Raw genomic sequence first — 7,550 nt, forward strand, 5'->3', positions numbered from 1 at the left:
TTTTTTTTTTTTTTTTTTTTTTTTTTTTTTTTGTATCTTCAGACATGTTTTCAAACCAGGCTGGCCTTGAACTCACAGAGATCATCCTGCCTCTGCCTCCCAAGTGCTGGGATTAAAGGCATGTGCCCTCACCATCTGGTGGCCTTTACTTTCTTTCATTCAGTGGGATCAATGCCTTATAAACATTAAAGAGTGGCCTGATTATAGGTTTTATCCCTATAACGTATTACTTAGCTGCTATGAATAAAAACACCCTTCAAAATGATCATCATAAGTTTACTTGACATCAGTTGGGTCTGAAATGCATTATAAAATGGCAAAAACATAGGTCCATTTAAAATCCTGTTTGGATTTTCCAATAGACTTAGTAGCCTATATTCTCTCCCCAGATTTTGTTATCATTTGGTACCTTTTGGCAGAGTATGTTGCTGTGTTTTATTAAGCTGCCCCATTTTTATGTAAGTTTTTATCTTCCTACGATAGTTAAGTCACACAGCCAAGCCTTGTGTATACACCCCAATGGCCAAATACCAAAACATATTCCCAGTATGTCCCTTTTGATCCTGAGGGTTGTCCATGGCATCTTTTCATACATTTCAGATGCTCTGGGGAACATGCAGTCTGACCAGTGCTGTATCTGAGTCTCTCCCTCACAGCCCCTGAACAGTCTTCCTTCATATGTGAAGGTGTGGAATCAAGTGAGAAGATCAATGGTTAGCGGCCAAACTAGAGGGAAGAGTGAGCCTCAGGCAGCCCTACGGAATGGACCTTCTTCCCGTCTTCCAAATTGACCCACACTGCATATCAACCTCAAATGGGAGAGGACCTCTTTGAAGAATCTATGGAAATCTGCCAACACATCTCAAAGCCTTCCTTGCTTGATATCAAATGGACAAGTAGGAGATTCAGTTTTTGTTTGTTTGTTTGGTTGGTTGGTTGGTTTTGCTTTTGTTTTTTTTTTTTTTAGTTTATTTTTATTTTTATTTGGTGTGCCTTGGTGTTCTGCCTGCATGCATGTCTGTGTGAGGGTGTTGGATCCCCTGGAACTGGAGTTACAGACAGTTGTGAGCTTCCGTGCGGGTACTAGGAATTGAACCCAGATCCTCTGGAAGAGCAAGTAGTGCTCTTAACCACTGAGCCATCTCTCTAGCCCCTCCTCTTAAAAACTTTTTTTTTTTTTTACGTGCATTGGTGTTTTACCTGTATGTGTGTCTATGTGAGGGGGTCGGATCTCCTGGAACTGGAGTAACAGATGCCCAAGTGGGGGCTGGGAATTGAACCCCGGTCCTCTGAAAGAGCAGCCAGTGCTCTTAACCACTGAGCCAGCTCTCCAGTCCCGGTTCTGTATATCAAGAGTGAAAAAAGAGCACCTTCCTAAGATGGAGAAGACTAAACTTCCCAACTGGGCTGTTTTAAGGTCACCAGTTGAGTGACACAGGTGAGGTCATGTTACATTCTTTCCTGGGTTTTTATTGCTGTGAAGTGTACCTAGAAAAGAGCAGGTGAAGGGGGAAATTTATTTAGCTTACTCTTTTACCTCTGTGGCAAAGAATTATCTCATGCAAATGTCAATATTGATAAGAGGTTGAGAAATTCTAGACTAGATAAACTATTTCTAAATCTTCTTTCAACAAAAAATGAGTGTTTCATGTTTAAAAAACACACACAAAATTGTTTCTCTTTTGCTCAAAATCACTCAGCTGTGGGTCTGAGGATCCAGAACAGGACTTCCATGTGTTGGCTCTGTGTTTCAGCTGCTTTGCTCGTCCACCTTGCCATCTGCAGATGCTTCCGTCATTGTGCTGGCAGAAGAGGAGAGAGCATGTGGAGTGGTGCCCGACCCGCCATCTCTGACCCGATGCAGCAAAGCATCTCTTCCGTCTTTGGTTATATGTGATGGTGTGCCATATCAACCACCCATTTAAGGTCTAAAATGTGACACTTCAAAGAATATGCAGGCATTCCAGAGATCAATTTTAGAATATTCTCATCACCTCTAAAAGGAGCTCTGTACCCCTTAAGTACTTTCTACCTTTCTTCAGCTTCCCACTCTATCCCTAGGTAAACACAGAAAAAACTACATTCTACGGATACCTGCTCTGGACCTAGCACTCACCATGGAATCACACACCCTGTGCTCTTTTGTCCTTGGCTTCTTTCACATAGCATGTCTTCAAGGTTCATACGAGTTATGCCTGCTTTTTAGATGTTGCCACGGACAGTTCTATATATGAGTTTTTATGTAGTCATATTCTTATTTCTTTTGGTTTATACACCCAAGATAGTAGTTGGGTCATATGATATGATATGATACAATTTAGCCTTTGGGAAAAGTGTCACATTTAGGGCCAGCAAAATGGCTGGGTGGGTAAAAGCACTTGCCACCAAGCCTGGCAGTCTGAGTTCAATTGCCAGGGCCCTCATAGTACGCTGCAAGCTGTCCTTTGGTCTCCACACGCATGACAGGGCACACACATGACAGGGCACACGCATACCCCCTTACAATTAAATAAGTCTAAGAACGATAATCAAAGCTGCCCCATTCTTTCCCACATGACTCTCTCCCACTCCCGTCAACAACACAAGGGGGTTCCTGCTACAGCGTTACAGAGCCCTTCCCCTCATCTCACCCCATCCCCACGGGCTGAAGTGTGGAGCACATGGTGAAGGTGCGTTAGAAGCTTGTGGAGGTGTAAGGAGTTGGCAGGAAGCTCCTGGGGGTGGGGCTCTGAAGGCCTGAGGGCTCCTTTCCTGTCTTGCTCTCTGCTTCAGCCCAGGAGACGAAGAAGGTCCTCCAGGCCAGACAAGATGGCTCAGTGGGTAAAGACATCTTGCCATCAAGCCTGATGCTCCACATTCGACGCCCAGGACCTACGTAGTGAGCAGAGAAAACCAACTCCTGCACGTTGACCTCTGACCTCCACACAGGCATTGCGTGGCGCACGCACAGGTACGCACAGGTACGCACACGGACGGACACTGTTTTAAAATAAAGGTCCACACCACACACTCACACCCCCACAACGTTTCACCCTTGCTCTGAAACAGCCGAGTCGAGCTGAAACCCTTGAAACTGTGGGCTCAAATAAATCTTTCCCTCCCATGAGCTGTTCTCTTGGGGTATTTTGGTCACGGGTATGCAAAACTAATACAGCCCCAATGTCCCCACATGCTCACGGACCCCTGCTACTACGTCACTGGACTCTAGCCACCCTAGTGGCTATCTCGTGGTGTCCCAGTTCAGTTCTGATTTGTGTTTTCCTGGGGATTAATTACAGCAAGCATCTTTTCTTGGGTTTATTGCTCATTCCTATCGTCAACACAAACTCACCAGGAAAGAATTCAAGGCGAGAAGAGAGGCTCTGTTTCAAAAACAAGCAGTTTTCAAGCCAGGGAAGTTGAGACTTCGGTACAAAATTCAAGCATATTTGAAGGAACAAATGAAGAGTTGCTTCAGCTGAGACCGTTCCCACCCAGGGTGCGTATGCAAATGAGGCTGCCAACCCCAGGGAAGCGCTCAGCTCTGATTGGCTGATTGTTAGGCACAGCTCATTGGCCACATCCAGGAAGCAGGCCAGCCTTCCTGGTAACTGGTTATTTTGGCTGCTGAAGCAAAAACATGCCCAGGCAAAACACTCAAAGTTGAATTTTAATTTCTCCCAGAAGCACCAAGTATCTGTGATCTGACCAACAGGTTCCTTCTAGCTTAACGTTCACTGTGGATTTTTTTTTTTCCTACAAATGCCTATCCAGTTTTCCATCCACTTTCAAGTTGGGTGATTTGTCTTTTTGTGTTACTGAGTTGTAAGAGTTCATGTGCATAATCTAGACACAAACCTCTCATCAGATACACAGTGGAACACAGTGTCTACTATTATATGAATTCTCTTTGGTATTATTTGAAATATAAAAGTATAAGGTTGGAGTGTTGTTTCATGGTGCTGAAGACAAGGTGAGATCAGTCTCTCATGTTCTTTTTCTAAAGAACTGGCCATCTGCCTGATGGCCAGACTGCCTCTGTTCATGATGCCATGAGACCACAGGAGCCAGGGACAACTGCCTAGGTGAAGGACTGACTAGTCATTGGTACATAGATTGGTACATTTATTTAGCTTGTAATTTATCCTTCTCAGGTCTGTGATCACATTAATGGCTAAGCTAATCTAATGGTAGCTTTGAAGCTAGAGAGCAGACAGTTAGACCCACTATTAGTTCACTGGTCAATTCATTAGTTAGTAAGAACTACTAGGTACTAGATCTCTTATTTAGAAAGGTAAACTGGTTTACCTGTGTCTTATGGTGAATAACTGGACAAAAAGATGTAAAGTTCATGTAATGTCTGAGGATATGAAAGATTAAGTTGTGAGGATCTAAAAAATTGAGGATCTAGGAAGATATTTGAAGGTTGGTAAATGAAAGTTATGAAGGAAAGCCTCTCTGAGAAGGTGTTTCAAAGTTGGTAGATGTAAGGAAGATTGGAGGGTCTAAATAGGTATTTTAAGGTTGGTAAATGCAAGTTGTAAAGTGTTTGTGGGTCTAAGTAGGTGTTTTAGGGTATGTGAATGTAAGTTTAATGATACAAGAAAGTACTTTAAGGCATATAAAAATGGGAGATATCTCAGATTTCTCCCCTCCCCCCCATGCTATCATTGTGTTTATGTTGTTATAAAGGTTCAGAGTTACAACATTCATCCACAGAGTTCTGATAATCTGATGGCGCACTGACTGCTTATTATTCAGTCACAAACTTGAGATTTTAATTTCCCTTTGGTTGTCTTCTGGAAATTGACTTAAAGGTGCTTCTCATCATGCTAAAAGCATCTCTGTCAAATGTGTATATTTCTGACCCAAAAGCCATAGCTTTTACTAGGTCTTAATGGCATGAGTCTACTTCTGCTGTCTTGCAGACACCTGTTACCTGCTTTTTCTAAAGTATGGATCTCAATACAATGGTGATATTAATATACTTCCTTTTGTAAACTAAAATTCATATGAGTTTCAGGAAATCAAAGTCATGAGACCTGGATCTGCCATAGCTCAAATGGATCAAAGACAAGTTTTTCCTTTGGTCTTGGGATTCCTCACTTTCCCCATTTACTAGACAAATTTTAACTTCTGTCTCTAGTCTGAATTTGTCTCAGCAGATTTTCACCTGGCTGACATACTTCATTCAGGGATCAGCTATGGATTGCAGGCTGAAATCTGGACTTGCTGAAAGCTGAAGTAAACCAGTCCAGCCGACGTTATGGCTCCCTGTCTCTTAAACTGGATCGCTAATTAGATGGTGCCCTGTTGCCTAGCTTTTGACTAGCTTGTCAGCCTTTCTGGGTCCCCAATATCTCAGCCCCCATGTCAGCCTGAAGAAGCTACAGAAGAAGAGAAATTTGTCGGCCTTTATCCTGCCTAACAGGCTGAAATGCTGTCAAAAGGGGTTCCCTGGCATAAGGAATGAGTTTCTATAATGTCAATTGACATACCAGAAAATTGTCCCTTAGTTCTGTCTCTTCTAGTCATGCTTTGTGCCCCCTGCATGACTATACCTAGAATTAAAAAAAAAAAGGGAGGGGGTCCTCAATACTAGCCCTTGAACCCATCTCAAAGATCTGAGATTGTATCTTGTTTGAGGGGGAAATGAAAGGACCATGCCTGACCCCCTCCCCAAAAAGTCATCAGTCCCAGGAACTAGGCTATAGGTCACCAATTCCAGGAATAAGAAAACCATAAAATTCCCTACCCAAGGAATAGCCTGGAGGTAACCACAAGAATGGGAAGGTATCTTGTCTCAGGGTGGGGCATCTGTGCTGGGCAGCCCACTGACCTAACATTCATGAGGTCTACATGTAACGTTAGTTATATTAGTTAGCCAATCACTTTGTAACAAGCTTGCCCTTGCTGAATATCATCCAATTGTGTAACTGCTAAGCTGGGAATTCCAGGTTCTTGCTCAAACCCCGAATAAAAACCCTGCCATGTAGCTGCTCGGGGTTCTCCTTTCTGATCCACTGTGTTGGTGACAATGGAGAGACTGAGCTTAAGCCCGAATAAAGCTCTTTGCTCTTGCACATGTGGTCTGGCTCCTGGAGTTCTTTGGGGCCCTTAAGATCTGGGCACAACAGTTTGTTTGTTTGGTTTGGTTGCTTTCTTGCTGTTTTTGAGATAGTGTTTTCTGCAACCCAGGCTATCCTCAGACTCTCTATATAGCCAAGTCTGGCCTTGAACCTCAATCCTCCTACATCCACTTTCCAGACTCAGAGATTAAGACACGGGCCACTACGCCCAGCAAAGTTTTAAAAGTGATGACATCTACTCACGCTGTCTTTGTTTCTTTTGCTTTAGCATCCTGTCCAAGAAACCAAGTGAACAAAGACATCGATGCTTTCTCTCAAGTTTTCATCATTGAGCCTTAGCCTGAGGCCTCTGATTCATCTTGTGCTTCTTTTTGTATTCGTGTGAAGTAAACGTCTTTTTTATGTGGATATAGTCGCCCTGCTTCTCTTGATGAGTTACTTTGATACCCCTTATGACAAAAATAGTTGCCCATAAAAGTCACTGTCTGCATTTTATAAAACTACTTTTTATTTCTATAATTTTTAAAGAACTACATCATATTTCATAGCTCAAGTTACTATGACTCTTTTAAATAAATAAAAATGTTCAGAATAGAAACCACTTCAATGCACGTGTGTTTCCTCATAGCCAGTTAGAACATTGTAGTTGCATCTAGAAGCTGAGTTCCACCAACACGGCACATGGACCTCAATAAGCTGCAGAACTGAGCATGTGTTTGAGTGTGAGTGTATTCCTGTGTGTGTATATGTGTTCATGAGTATTGTGAGTGTTGACGTGTGTTTTTGTGTATGTGCTACGCATGTGTTTGTGTGTGTGCTCAAATTTATGTGTGTTTGTGTTGTGTGTGCAAGTGTTCATGTGTGCTTGTGTGTTGGTGTGTTTGTGTTCATGAGTGTGTGTTCTTGTGGGTGCTTATGCATGTGTTTGTGTGCATGTGTTTGTGAGTGTGTGTGTTTGTGTATGTGTCTATATGTGCAAATGTGCTCATGAGTATGCGTGTCTTCCTGTTTGTATGTTTATTTGTGTATATTTGTGTATATGTGTGTGTGTTTATGTGTATTTGTGTATGTTTGTGTGTATGTTCCTGAGTTTGTACGAATGTTCATGTGTGTTTGTGCATGTATGTATGCTTCTGTAGGTTTCTGTATATGTGTGCTCATTAACCTTGAGTTCTACCACTGAGCTATACCCCCAGACCCCAGCATTAACTTGCTATAAAACTTACGGAGATAGATCACTGCTCTAGTATTTCAACCTAGAATTCACTGATTAGTTAAGATTTATTTTAATTTATTCAGTTGTGTGTATGTTGGCACCTGAGTTCAGGAGCCTCTGTCTGGAGCTGCAGTAACAGGGGCTGTGAGCCACCAGATACGAATGCTCTTGGCACCTCTGCAGGCACAGTGACCTCCCTTAACCACGGAGCCGGCTCTCCAGGACCTAGGTGTTTTTTGATTGAGAGGTCTCTTTCCAGCACTTTG

General features: G+C 42.8%; 1 long non-coding RNA gene across 1 annotated transcript; it reads right to left on the reverse strand.

Annotated features, from left to right (window-relative positions):
- Nucleotides 1–119: 119 nt before the first annotated feature.
- LOC129671493 (uncharacterized) lies at nt 120–3,465 on the reverse strand. Its single transcript, XR_008719356.1, has 3 exons — nt 3,332–3,465; nt 2,631–2,871; nt 120–1,802 (listed from the first exon to the last, which is right to left on the reverse strand). It is a non-coding gene; the product is annotated as an uncharacterized LOC129671493 (long non-coding RNA).
- Nucleotides 3,466–7,550: the final 4,085 nt, after the last annotated feature.

This window comes from Psammomys obesus, unplaced genomic scaffold, assembly GCF_907164565.1.
Source record: "Psammomys obesus unplaced genomic scaffold, mPsaObe1.curated_primary_1811, whole genome shotgun sequence".
Classification (NCBI taxonomy): domain Eukaryota; kingdom Metazoa; phylum Chordata; class Mammalia; order Rodentia; family Muridae; genus Psammomys; species Psammomys obesus.